The sequence below is a fragment of the Neolamprologus brichardi genome, chromosome 3 (assembly GCF_056152115.1).
Source record: "Neolamprologus brichardi isolate AB-2024 chromosome 3, ASM5615211v1, whole genome shotgun sequence".
NCBI classification, from domain to species: domain Eukaryota; kingdom Metazoa; phylum Chordata; class Actinopteri; order Cichliformes; family Cichlidae; genus Neolamprologus; species Neolamprologus brichardi.
This window is the reverse complement of record NC_142106.1, coordinates 737,463-752,178: the sequence shown is the minus strand read 5'-3', so window position 1 is coordinate 752,178 and position 14,716 is coordinate 737,463. Positions and strand designations below refer to the sequence as shown.

The 14,716-nt window shown below is 43.3% G+C and overlaps 1 pseudogene across 1 annotated transcript; it reads right to left on the bottom strand.

Moving 5' to 3' along the window:
• Positions 1-10,070: 10,070 nt before the first annotated feature.
• Positions 10,071-13,628, bottom strand: LOC148103079 (chymotrypsin-like protease CTRL-1; annotated as a pseudogene). The gene is made up of 6 exons (XR_015718620.1): positions 13,499-13,628; positions 12,925-12,945; positions 12,511-12,667; positions 11,319-11,775; positions 10,656-10,857; positions 10,071-10,529 (listed from the first exon to the last, which is right to left on the bottom strand). The product of XR_015718620.1 is annotated as a chymotrypsin-like protease CTRL-1 (transcript).
• Positions 13,629-14,716: the final 1,088 nt, after the last annotated feature.

Genomic DNA, 14,716 nt, shown 5'->3' with positions numbered 1-14,716 from the left:
TCCTGTTTTACTGCATTAAAGTGATAAGATGACTTCAGCGCTTTGACATGGATGGTAGTGAAAGCAGGAAATGACAAATGTAGCAGAGCAGCAGCGTTTAACACGTCTGAGCTGGAAACAGAAACTCTGCTTTGAACATCATTCATAGAACAACTTCCAGCTTCTTTTGCTCGGCTACAGTCTGGATGGATTTGCATGTAAAGATGCAAAGAGACTAAAATGGTTAGTGTCAGGAGGTCAAAGGTCAGAGCTCCTGTGAGTCTGAGAGCAGCCATGTTGGAAAAGGATGAAGGAGTCTGACCTGAGCCAGTGTTTGACATTAACACATCAGCACTGCTGTCAGTGAGCCTAACGACAGCCGTTAGCATCATTTCAGTGTTTCAGTTATAAAAACACTTCCTGTCACTGTGGTGGTCACAGTGACATCATGCATTTTGTGTTTTGACCTCCAGAGGGCGACAAATCAGCACAGACAGAGAGCTCCATTCAAACTTTGCTGCCATCAGTAATAATTCTTCAAATATAATCATTAGTTAAGTGCTGAAATATTCAAACGCTGCAAGAAGAAGAAGAACAAAGTGATGACGGATGTTTGTCCTTCAAACGGGAAGCAGAAATAAATCACAGCCTGCCAGAACGGAGGGAGTTTCCGAGGTGCACATGAACGCAGCACACAGTGTTTCGATGGTCCTTATTTTGAAGTTGTCCTCAAACGCCTCTCTGCGTGTTTCCTTCCTGCTCAAACTTCCCTTTTTTCCTCAGAGTATAGTTTGCTGATCGTCTTTGTCCGGTAATGTAAATGTTCATGTTTGATTTCTTCACACAAGAAGCTGTGTGCGTTTTTATTTCTGGTCTCTCCATTAAAGTCTGTAATGTTTTCCTGGCTAACATCAGCTGTGTGCAGCTTAGCACAAATCTGCCGCTCCATAGTTCACGGTAACGGACTCACAGCTGGACCAACGAGGCCGACCAAGGCCCTGTAAGTGACGTTGAAACAGATGTTTCTGCGACAAACAGAAAATATGCAGCGAATATTTGGTCTGTAGATACCATTTCTTGCTCTGCTCGCTCTTCTGTTGCTTTACTTTGAAGAGAAGAAGAAAAGTTTTCAGTTAGTCTCCGTGTTTGAGGCTGTCGCCGGATGTTTGTTCAGTGTTCTCGGATGAAATGTTTAAGTAAATCTGTGTTCATGCATCTGTCTCGGCGCAGCTCTGATGACATCAACATGTTTACGGAAGCGGTTGTGGGATTTATGGGGAAACTAGGGGACGACACAGCAGAAAGATCTGTCATCCGAACGTTTCCCAACTAGAAGCCGTGGGTGGATAAAAACATCCGCGACGCTCTGAGATCACGCACCGCTGCCTACAATGAAGGGCTTGTCTCCGGTAATATGGACCTATACAAGGCTGCGTCCTACAACAGCGCGGTCAGAAAGGTAAAGCGGAGCTACGGGGGAAACTAGAGTCACAGCTACGACAGTGCGACTCTAGGAGCCTGTGGAAAGGACTGCGGACCATAACGGACTATAAACGACCAGCTTCTTCAATGATGAATGCCGACGCTTTGCTGGCTGATGAGCTGAACACGTTTTATGCTCGCTTCGACGCCGCAGCAATTAAAACAACAAACGGCTGTGCACGCTCAGAGTGCACCAGTGAAGACAATGCATTCATCATCACTGAGCATGCCGTGAGGAACACCTTCAGGAGGGTGAACAACAGGAAGGCAGCAGGACCAGATGCAATCCCTGGCTGGGTCCTGAGAGCCTGCGCTGACAAGCTAGCACCGGTGTTCACGGAGATCTTCAACCTCTCCCTGGCCCAAGCTGTGGTTCCCACGTGCTTCAAACAGTCCATCATTGTCCCTGTCCCAAAGAAACAACAGCCCGCTTGCCACAATGACTACCGTCCAGTAGCACTGACCTCAATTGTGATGAAGTGTTTTGAAAGACTGATGAGGGATCACATCACTTCTTCACTTCCTGCCACCATCGACTCACTTCAGTTTGCTTACCGGACTAATCGTTCCACTAATCGATGATTAGAATAACTCCGGGGTGTTGATTCATTTAAACTACATAATCATCCTGCTGTAACCAGGTTTCAGTCAATTTGTTGATCAATTATTAAGTCATGTACTAACAGAGACTTGGAGGAGAGAGACCTAATATTTAATAATCCACATTTCTCTGTTTTACTCTTTGGTTCAGATGTGGATACTGTATTGTTCTTTCTTTGTGATTTTTTATGTTTAAGTTGTTTGTTGCTGGTTTTTAGTTTGATCTTTGTCTGTTTGGGAGCTGACACAGTCTCTATGGAGATGGGGTTTTGGTGGGATAACAGGGGGGAAACAACTTAAATGAACAACTCGCTCTTGGTTAAGATCAAGTTTTGCTTCCACGCGTCTGCTTCTGGGTCCACACCAACACTTCGGCATAGTCTGCTTTTGCAGACTGACATTTTCAGTTTTACTCCACCCACAGAACACAGCTCCACGTCCTCTTCACCGTCACGCCCTCCTTCTTGTCCTCCTGGCCCCGCCTCTTCGATTTCTGACCCCGCTTTTTCTCTATATGACCCCGCCTCTTTGCTCTCTGGCCCCTCCTCCCTAAGGTGCGGCGGTGTGGCTGACGCGCAGCGGGCTTTGCCTGCTCTTTGTCAGGAGAGGACGGGGCGTCGGAGGCCGGGACCTCTGTCTTGTTCTCCATGGCAACGTCAGCATGGTCCTCCATGGCAACAGACCTCGATGACACCCTGATGATGAAACAAAGAAGCAGTGAATGAACGAAAGAAAGAAAGCGTGTTTCAAACATCTGCACTTCAGAAGCTCCACAGTGTGGAAACATCTGTATTCAGCTTCCTACTCTAAAGATGGAGGAGCAGCAGGTGTTCTGGATCACCTGAGCCGCTGAGCGTGATCAGAGACCTGAGGAACCATCGCAGGGTTCTGACACTGAACGCTCCTCACAGGGTTAGAGGTGCAGAGAGGTTCCTGCAGGGCCCTCAGGCTGTGGTGGAGTCAACATGAGGCCTCCTCCACATTTAACATGGCTGTGAGGAGAACACCTGGACCAATCAGAACCAGCTCCCCGCTCACACACACTTCTACAGCTCCACATGTGACAAACATCTGGATTAGAGGCTGACACACTGATCTACCCCAACATCAGAAGCACCTTGAGGAACCACCTCCTGATCTGGACCAGAAGAAACAGCCTCTCAGACTGACCCTGCCGGTCGCCATCAGCCTGCAGGTGTGACAGGTGCTCTCACCTGTGCAGTGACCGGGCTGGAGTCACGCCACGCTCAGGTGCGACTGACAGGCGTCTCTGTCCGATAATGGAAGCTTATTTACGACAGGCTGATGCTAACAGCTAGCAGCACACAGGCTAACGCAGCTGTTAGCACGGAGAGCTAACGAGCAGCTAGCTGCAGCTAACCAGAACCAGAACCGAGCGCTGCTGGGAAACGGACCAAACCGGAAACACGACCAGAACCGTTAAGTGAGAGTACAGAACCGGGACACTCCTCACCTGCTAACTCCAGCTCTGCGCTCCTTTCTTCTTCTTTTACGCCACCGCTTCTTCTTCGCTGTCGGAGGTGGAAGGGCGTGAGGCCGGTGCGTTGGCGCCGCCTGCTGGTGTGGAGGACTGAGGCTACAGATTCCTGTTAAAGTCAGGCGGTCCAGCCTCGAGTCTGTGAAGCTGATGTTCTCCTGTCAGATAAACACAGAGCAGTCTCCCTGCAACACTGTGTTATATGATTGGTCTGTACTGAAGCACCACAGCATTAAAATGATGAGCGCACGCTCAGTTAACAGGGCGGCTGCAATAAACACGAACAAACACAAAGGTAAACACTGATAAATGTGAACTTTATCGGTGGTTACACCTGGATGCACCTGTCTGCTTCACTCTGTGGCCTCTGAGGCTGTGATTAGATAACACGATCTTTCCGTTTTCCAGTTGTGGACATGATTTTGGAGTAAATCTTTGCAGTAGCGATTGACCGCAAAGTAAAGCTACCGGAAATGTACAACCCCACATCCGGTCTCAAACCAGGAAGTTAGCATTTTCTCGTGCACAGGATCTATTACAGTCACTGGTCCTGTAGAGTTCTTTACCAGGTGGTGTTGAAGAGCTCTCATGGACCCGGGACATGAAGGTGATGTAAGTGGCCCCAGAGATCTGAACCCAGTTCTGCTGGGTCCACGGTCGGTCTGAGAGCACAGCTGAAGTTAAATATACAGGAGATAAAGTTTAAGACGTGTTTGTTTCAGCTCCTGTGGGAACATCTTGTTCCCTCGTTGGCCTCTGGGACGCCCTATCTTCTCACATGTTCTTCACATCCAGTTGTTGGCTCGGTGTCTCGGTGCAGGAGATATCTGATCGTGCTCTCGTCTTTGTCGCTGACGCCTTGGTTCTGCTCGCGCCCAACTCGGGTTTCTGTCCTCAGCTTTTCTAGTTTCTGGATTCTGTGTGTGGAGTGTCGTCCTCTTCCTGTAGAGCGCAGCGTCACCCTGATTGTACACATGTACATGTTGATGGTCAGTGGGCCGGACGAGTGAAGCTCCTCTTTGTGTCAGTGCAAAGATGTTTAAGTCCCTGTTGATTCCTGAGACATGTTAATATAAAGGAGCAGCTTCAGCAGCACGTCTCAGTGTTTCTACAGGACAAGGACGGCCTCTCCCAGTCACCACGGGGGGAGAGGTGGGCTTCCCCTGGACAGCTCTTCAGTCTGTCGCAGGGCGCTGTAAGACTTATTTAATATATTTAAACTTACAGCCCAGAAACTGATGCCCTGCTTCATATTTTCCAAAGCTGTCCAATGGGCTGAAGTCTTTGGCCGATTCTGGTCCCCGGGCCTTATGTTTGACAGCCCTGCTGTAGAGGAGGCTGCCACTTTAAAAACATTTAGTGTTGCAGAGTTTTCATTGGACCTATAGGATCGTGGCCACGCCCTGTAAGCCGAGTTAAGGCAGCAGCACAGTTACACTAACAGCAGTCTGAAACTACAGGCTCAACAAACACAGTCACACAGCAGGTTTACTCTCAGCATCTGCAGCTGAAGGCAGCGTATCAGGGCTGCAGCTGGACTGTGGTTGGCTCCAGAGAAGAAGAGCAAACACATCTTCTCTTCCTCCTGAATAAATCTCAGACGCAGCAGGAAGCAGCTGCTCGACCTTCTGCACAGTTACACGACTGCTCAGGGTCACAATGTCAGCAGAGAGCAGGAAGCAGGTGTGTGCTGGACTCCTCACATATCACAGGTGAGGGTCCGTGATAATAAAATCACAGGGATCCAGGTGTGTTACAGTTTAAACAGATGAATGTAAATCAGCTCCAGATGTTTGGATCTCATTCAGTCTCAGTTTCTTTCTCGCAGTTTTACGCTAGTTTGTCTCCTTCTGAGAGTTCAGCTCCGCTCACAGTAGTGACAGTGATGTTAAAGCTGATCACACATCACACAGGGATTTATTATGTTGGACATTTGAGACAAAGCTGGTGTGTGTGAAGTATTAATGATGTTTAGTGAGCGTAGCATCAATATGAAGACGAGGAGAATGTGAGGAAGAATCGTGTTTCATTAAATGAACGTTTAAATTTGAGTTTTGATGCTGTTTCACGCTCAGAGTAAACTTAAAAACAGAGTTCACAGGCACAAAGGTCATCAAAGGTCATCATCTGTCTGTCAGAGGCAGGATCCTATATTACTGCTTACAGAGCACACTGTTAGCCTTTGCAGTAATTTCCATAGCTTAGCAAAATCAACAGTACAAAACTCTAAAGGATGTTAGCAGTTTGTAATTTGCATGTAATTGTGGGAAAATTCCATGAAATTCCATTATTTTTACGGTAACTCACCGTACTCATGGAAACAGCTGTAAAATACAGCAAATGTAACAATTGGTGATGTTACTGAGATTATACTATTACACCATCCGGATTTCTGTTGTTTTCTACTGTAGATCTGAGAGTAATTACTTAAATCCTCATTCAGAGTGTATTACTATAAAATGCAATTCACTGTGAAAGTAGTATAACATATAAACTACAATATACAGCATCATTTTCAACTTAAGGAGTAAGTTGCAGCCACACTAAAATTTAATTCCTTGAACTGAATGGAACCTCATATATTAATAAATGTATTTGTTTATTCAAACAATGTGAAACATTATTAATACTATTAATTAATAGTATACTTGTAAGGTTAGTATTGTGATAGAGTCGAGTATATTTTAATTATACTCTTGTAGACATTATGACATTATGCTAGTACAATTATGGTGAACAAAAAGTACATCTAATAGTTAATTTCAAGAATACTGTTATGTACTAAAACGGGGGACAATGTAGTCCCAAGAAGCATTATTAGTATACGTACTAGGTAAGGTATACTTGGGAAATATAATTGAAGTATACTTGTTTGTTGAATGGCCAGCAACAAAAACTGATGGCTACTTTTAGAGTGATGTTTAAAAATGACTTCATTTAGCAGGGTGTTCCTTTTTTCTCTTCTTATTCTTTCTTATACTGGACCTTCATTTGTTTTGTATAAGGTGGTACTTTTTAAGACACCTCTGCCTACAGTGAACTAACCTAATAATATGCTCTGGTCGTCATTTTACACAAGTTAAGGTGTCACATCCATGAAACCTGCACCACTAACCAGCATCAGTCCTACAACTTCACTCTCAAAATTAATAAATTCTGGGACAAGCAGAAACTGTATTTTTAGCGGTGCATTATGTTGCAGGCCAGACTGCTATTAAATGCACTCTCCCAAAGAAATAATTCCTTTGTAGCACCACTTCGTCTTGGTTCAGAAGAGATGTCCTGGATATACGTGATAATGTAACACGGGTGTTTATGTTTGTTCATGTTTAGCGCGTTGGGTTGTGTTTTTAAAGCGATTGTTACGTTTTTAAAGCTTTTTAATGCGACAGGTGCGATAGCCGACTCCACACCTTCACCTGACGTACAACGTGACGTATGACGCACACGTCGGGTATTCACTTTCAAAACAACAATGGGATAGAAAATATTGCTCGAGGTTGTTAATGCTCCTTTCACTGGTTGCCAACCACCATTAAATAACAACAAGAAGAAAATATTGATCTGCTTCTCTTAGTTTTGCACGTTTAAGCCGCAAGTCAGACTCAAACAAAGCTGCAAAGCAGGAGAACAACATGACCATCAACTACTCTGTGCCACAGATCCAGTTCGCTGCAGCACAGAGTGATGATGAGACCGTTAACATGTGCAACTTAGAAGTAGTCAGAGGTAACTGGATGTTCAATCGGGTTAAATGCAAGGTTGATTGGATTATATCTGAAGATCGTATGCTATTCGTGATAACTCTGCTAGACTCCAAATTGCTCATCCATGCGCGAGTATCTCAAAATTAAATGAAACCACTTAACACTTTTTCCCTAAAACAGACTGACATGGGACACATTAAAGTTGGATCGGAACCAGCTAATCAGTCTGAAGGTAAGTGTGTTTTTTTCACCTATTCGAGAGAAGTCCGAAATGCGTTCTTATTACTGTTTGTTTTGACTTTCAAGCTACCCTACCAGGATATTTTCATTCAAATGCAAAGACAAAATGTCAATATCTATGAATGTGGAGACTCAAAAGACTAGTATAATAGTTGCCGATGGATTTATGAGACTTGATAGAAACTTGGACGTTTGCAACAGGTGAATCGGTGAGCTACCGAGGTTGGGCCCAAATGCTTAAAGCTGTTAGCTGGTCAGTGTTTTCAGGTGTGCTTGTACTACCTGTACGGTGCGGAGTGCTGACTAAGTCATGTTAAACCCATTAAAGCGTCGAGCTCAAATATCTTGTCATTTTTGTGCACTGTTCTCTTGTCGGCACACGTTTTCTGTTTATTGAAGCCTTTTGTGAATCATTTTGATCATGTAAAAACTGGGAATTGGTCCATATTGACAATACTCTTAATTTTTGCATTGCATGTGTCATTTAGGAAAGGTAATTGGTCACTGAACTTTTTGCAGCTATGTGTATTTCTAAATTTTGTGGCTTCAGTGCACACAAATTTATATTGTTCAGTTTGCATGTTAAAAGCCTGCCAAGCACCCCAAAGGTTAATTATGCTTGGTAAGAAGTCATTTATTAAATAGAGCTGATTAGATCATATTACAATCTCTGTTTGGCACAGGAGCTTTTCGTGGACACAGGTATCCAGTCTCTGTTTTGTTAGCTCAAATTTCCTTGATAAACCAAGGTTGTTGGACATGTGTCTCAGTGAATCCAGCAAAGTAACAATATCAAATTTCACATTACATATTACTGATCAACATAGTAGTCTAGCTACACCAACAGCAGAAATACTGAAGTCAATACTGTAAAGTTTAACAGCAGCATAAACTATAAACTCCAAAATAACCATACAGTTGATTCATCTCCGGTAATTTAATTGGGCTGACTCTTTGTTAGGTGTGTTTAATGTTCAGAATAATTCCCAATTATGTACAATTATAATATGTTAAAACGGACTTGTGTACATAAGGCCATTAATAATTAACTGTACGTAGCTATTTGCTTTATGACTATCTAGACAGTGTGAAGAAGTGAAGTATTGAAATTATTTTTTGTTGCATAATGACAATGACAATGTTGCCCCTATACATTTAAGGACAAAGTTCAATGACCACCACCTGCTGGATGGTGAGTACAGAGGGGCGTGTAATAGTTGAGCTGGACAAAGAGAACATCTTTGCTGATGCGATGTCATCCATCCATCCATCCATCCATCCATCCATCCAATTTTTTTGGAACCCTCCAGTCTCTTACAGTATGTTACTGTTAACTGAAATTACGGTCAATTACGACCTGTTAAACAGTAAATGGCTGCCTGTTGGGACACGGTGTCCTCTAGCAGAGATGAATATTTTTGGCACTGATGATGCGTGATGATGGTAAGTTACTGGTTAATATACTGCAGTTTATTACCTTGCAGCGGGCTTACAGTGACATACCGTGAATAAACGGTAGTATACCAATTTCTTAATCACAGTATGTTGTTACTTTGTTGACGTAATTTACGACATAATGACATAACGGTATCTCACTGGCGTCACTGTCGCCAGTGAGATACCGTAAAAAAGGCTACGGTGCGTTACCATAATTTGTCCAAGAGTATTATACAACACCAGCAAAAAACGGTATCGTCCTGCAGAACGGTAAGCTGCCGTAACACGGCGTCACGGTATGACGCTGGCAACAGTGACGCCAGTATGTTACCGTAAAGTGGCGATGAAAAGTCTAACAGTGTATGCTTTAGCAAAAAGGAAAGTTTGAAGCCTAATCTTGAAAGTAGAGATAGTGTCTGTCTCCTGAATCCAAACTGGAAGCTGGTTCCACAGAAGAGGGGCCTGAAAACTGAAGGCTCTGCCTCCCATTCTACTTTTAAATACTCTAGGAACAACAAGTAGACTAAAACATGTCCTGAAGCACTCACTTTTAGAAAAAAGAGACTCCAGAAGCAAACTTTAGGACCAAAGTTCACATATTTGTTGTTGTTTGGTGGTTTATAGTTCAAATTGCAAATTCTAAATGTTTTATTCATGTACATTCTGAGAGCCTTATTCTGTAAAATCTGTCAAATCTAAAATTTTCTTTTTGTAAAACAAAACAACTAACAGATGTTGAAAGGAGTAGTGATCCTGAAAAATGGACATGTAGCAGATTTGATGACACTTTTACACCTCAAACAACAAATTATTTCCAGGTGGCGTGTTTAGCATAAGATCGTTTAAAGGATTAAATTCAGCGTCTCTCTGCCGTTCTCTTTACCACTACACTCTCTGTCTTGGCAGTGTCTTATTCTAAGTGGGCGAGGAACGAGATATGTTCACTTATCTGTGTGTGAGAGAACTCCCTCAGTGTCCGTGTAGCACTGGTGTAACACAAGTAGTGGCCTTGTTAGACCTGTTAGTGCTACTTCGTGCCTTCTTTGCATGTGGTATAGGCAGTGTAGTTACATTTAACCACAGTCTGAGGACAGATGGGAAATATACAAAAAATTCCACCACAAAAGAAGATTTCAAAGGATTTTAATAGATTAGTTTCAGATTTTGAGCAAACAACAGAAATAAGTGTGTGATAACAACATCTCACTCCTCAGAATTATGTAAGAAGGCTTCATTTCGTAATGACAATCGGTTTTTAGACAGTAAAGCAAATACAGACAGATGTGTAGAGAAAATAATCACATAAAAATAATAACTTTGCTAATAAGAAAAACCCTCCTGATGTCCATAAATCTAGTGAAATAAAATGTTCTTAAAGTTATAAAGTAACATGTCAGGTAAAGTTCTTCATGTTTGTACTTGAACTTGAGTAAATGTGTTGATCTAGTTTCCAACAGTTGCAGCAAACACATGGAGCAACACAACGAGAACACACAGTGAGGTGAAGTGAGTGAAGTGGATCAGGTTTTCACCACTGCAAAACACACCCACACATGTCGGGGAAGTGGGAGGAGCAGTGGGAGGAGTGGTGGAAGTGGTGGGAGGAGCAGTGGGAGGAGCAGTGGGAGGAGTGGTGGAAGTGGTGGAAGGGGTAGTGGGAGGAGCAGTGGCAGGAGCGGTGGGAGGAGTGGTGGGAGGAGCAGTAGGAGGAGCGGTGGTTTGTAATGAACTGTCTGGGGAGGGGAAGGTAACAAAGCCTGGTGGTGTCCCTGTAACTGTGTCGCTGATCCATTTCTGGTACTGGGACACAGGAGTGTAGACTGAAGGATAATAAAAGCATCCAGCAACAATGATAACTCCACTCTGCAGCCAGACGGATCCACTCTGAGTCATCAGTGGTGCCCCAGCAGTTGACTGTGGAAAGACAGTGATAAAAGTTATCAGGACAGATGTGTAACTCTTAGAGGTCGACCTTTGTCACCCACTAAAGTTTGAACTTTGTTGGTAGTTTTGTTACAAACTGCTGAAATAAATTAAGTAATAAATAAATTGATCATCCCAGTATAACACAGTCAGTAACACTTCATGGATATCAGTCTGTCCACTGAGGAAACATGAACCACTGTGAATCCACTTCAGCTGCTTTGGTGCAAATGAAAGTGACGATTCCACAGACAGAAAGTTTCAGACAGCTCGTTTAAAGGAATCAGTTTCATCAAATAAATTAGAGGCTTTAGAAAAAACAACCTTTGATAAACATGAATATTAATATTTATGGTCAATTACAGCAAAACAAGTAAATCAAAGTGTGACTAAAGGTGAGATTATCTCAGTGACTGTCAACAACAGATTATAAGAAATAAACTTGTGCTCACCAAACATGAATCTGTCTCTCCAGTACAGATGATGCTGTCTGGGAGCCCTGGATATCTGGCTTTGCACTCATTGTTTCCCACTATTGGTACAATTGCCTCCTGCAGGTTATTGCTGTTTACTAGTTGGAGAGAATTTAAACATCAGGCTTTTCTAAAGACTCCAACACAATACTGCAAAGTAAAATAAAATAAAATATTTTATGATTTACCAAAGTCGATGGTCCAGCTGCTGGTCTCATTGTTGAAAGTGCTGTTTTGTGAGGCTAAGCAGATCGGCTGAATGTAGTCTGTGAAATTCACAGGAGCCGACAGCTTCAGAAGACAAATGTCGTTCTCACCAGTCGACGGGTTGAATCCAGGATGGCAGGTGATGTTTACCACTGTGCGATTCACTTCATTTGGGTTTGGACCTGAGCGGCTGTTGCGGCCCAGATAGACCACCATGCTCCTGAAATTCCTTCACACACAACAGATATTTTTATTGTGCCTCATGCTGATCATCAGCACAGGGAAAAGCAGTCGATGCCACGAGTTTCCTTTTTCCTTTCAGTCCTTTGTTGTGTGTGTTTCTGTGTGTGTGCGTGCACAGGTGGTTGAAAGTCAATCAAAGTCAACTTCTGCTGATCCTGAAGGTCTCTTTTAAATGCCAGCATTACAGAGTGCAGGCTTTGGATATCAGCCACAGAGCTCATGTAACATCTGTTTACATGTTGTTGAACTGAGCAGTGACTGTGACGTGAGGTCAGCTGATCACAGCTGCACACAAACAAAACACATGACTGTGACTTTTCCTCACTGAGTCTTTTCTCTCCAATCTCAGTTTCCCAGCATGTGTTCATTTTAGAGCCTCACAGGGGTGTGTAGTTGTTTTTAATAGCAGCAGCTTCCCCATTTAAAGTCTTTATGCTAAGCTAACCATCTTCTGTCATCAGTGGACAGAAAAATCAATGCTTCTCAAATACAATGAAATCTATGAAATGACTTTATAGTTGAAATTAAACTAATGTGGCGTCTGGTTTGATTGTTGTGCAGACAACTTTGCAGTTCAGCACTTTGGTCAACAGCTGTTGTTTTTAAATGTTAGAAGAAGTGAGGAAATATTAAAAATATCTCTAGTGCACATGAATGCTACACTTCACCTTCATCATCATATTAATATTCAACAAAGTGTAAACTTGCAGCACTGACTCACAGTGACATGATGGATGCAGCTGTCAGCACCCACTGGTCGTTGATCAGAGACCCTCCAAAACCAACTCTTATATCAGCGAACCAGGGCCAACTTCCTGGTGCAGCGACAGTAATACCTCCGATGCTGCTGCTGCTTTCCACAGTCCTGCTGCCACATGCTGACAAAGCAGAGAGAGCACAGCTAAACATTAAAACCACTGAGAGAGAAAACACTGATCAACGCTCTGCTGGGAGATCCTGAGCTCTGACATTCATGTGGAAGTTACTCAGACTGTGGTTTACATGTGATCCACAGATGTCCCTCCTCTGTGTCAGAAAAGATTTTACTGAACAAAAATCATTTCACAGGTTTATATGTGCTCATTGCTGTACAGCTGACAGAAGGAAGACAGGTTAAATGTCTTTGGATGCTTACCGGGCTGCTGTGAGTGACAACCTGAAAATGAGAAAACACAGACAAACCTGTGAAAGTAAGCAGTGATTGTTTTCTTCAACTTGAAGAACTGATCACACTAAACACAACACTTTAATGCTGACTGCAGTTACAACCTTGATGAACTGGTAGGTCAGAGTCACCTGTGTCGTTACTCTGGCATCAAACCTTTGCCTCGGTGTTCCTCATCAAATAAATGTTTTCAGTGTACTCAAACATCAGTAACTGTAATATAAAGTTACTCTCTGCTGAATATCAGCTCATCAACTGTTAGAAATCCAACACAACAAAGTAAACTAACGAACACGACAACACGTCTGTAAAAGAAACTGTTGATATCAAATAAAGAAGAGTGAAGACGTCCACTGACTGTGACTTCGTTACATTATCATATTAAATACGATGCTGAATGACATTAATGCTAAATGGACTCTTTCCTTGTATCCAGGAGCAACATTTCGTTTAGAAACATTTGTACCTGTAATTAATCTCGTTCTTCTTCCACCCCTGATAAAACCTCAGCAATGAGAGGAAGGAAATTCAAACAGTTTCTCACCTTTGCAGAAGAAAATGATCAGCACAGTGACACAGCACACAAACTGTTGCAGAGCCATGGTTAACTGAAACTGTTTCAGCTCATCTTAGACTTTAAATATGTCAGATGTATGCTCAGCTCCACCTGTTTCTAGAAGTCATCAGGGCCCCACCAAAGAATCAGGTCAGACTGGTTGGTCTTTGTGCTGTTTTCAGTGCAGTTATGCAGAAGGCACTGAAAGTTGGAGCAGGTTCAATTTTCAATCACAACAACAGTCAGCTGATGCTGCTTTATACTGTAAGGTAGACCCTACAGTAGCAGGTGAAAGTCCCCACACAGCAGACTGCAATCAGACCTGATCAGTTTGTTACTGGTATCATGTTTTTGGGATTTGTTACGCACACTTTGGGGCAAACATGACACTTTGTAGCTTACAAATAATCCTGTTAAATTAACACCACAGGAGAGAGAGGGGGGCAGTGTGAGTACATGGGTCTTTATGTCTTTGTGTGGGTCACTAGTGGGTGGGGTGGATCAGGGGCTGGCTGACCCTTGGCCCCAGTGGGATATGGTCACCTCTCCCCTCTGGACACTTCAGCCCCTCCCTGGGATGCGGGGGCTGGATTGTCCCCGGGGTCTCCCTCCATCTCCTGCTGGGATGGACACCTGGATGTCACAGAGATGTGTCGGGTCTCTGGTACTCTCGGGGGCTGTGGATGGTCCTGGTTCCATCTCTGTCTGCCTCCATCTCCTGCTGGGTGTCCATCCCTCATTATCACGTACATTTGTGACACTCTCACACACACAATAAGAAGATTGTTGGTTTATGTATGTTCTCATTTTTGTGTCCCAGGTGTCGTATCTTTGTTTTGGTTTTCGGTCTCTTACAGGTGCAGCAGTGGGCGATACATTTTATTTGTTTCTATCAGAAAGCCCTCAGACAGGTTTCCTTTTTGTTTTTCCTCTGCAATGTCTGCACTCTCTGTTCATATGAAATCATTTAAAGAACATATTTTAACATCGCACTCAACAACAAACAAAAAGTCTCTTCAACAGCTAAACTGCTTTATATTTCTTCACGTCAATATACGAGCCACCAGTAGGAGTGACGGGGGCTGCGAGTTTGAGACCTCTGCTCTAGAAAGTCCTACTCAAAGCAGAAAGGTGCTCAAAAAGCCATATTTAGTTTGCTGTAATGTCATCAAATGTCATTTTTGTCACATGTACCAAGACAGAGTA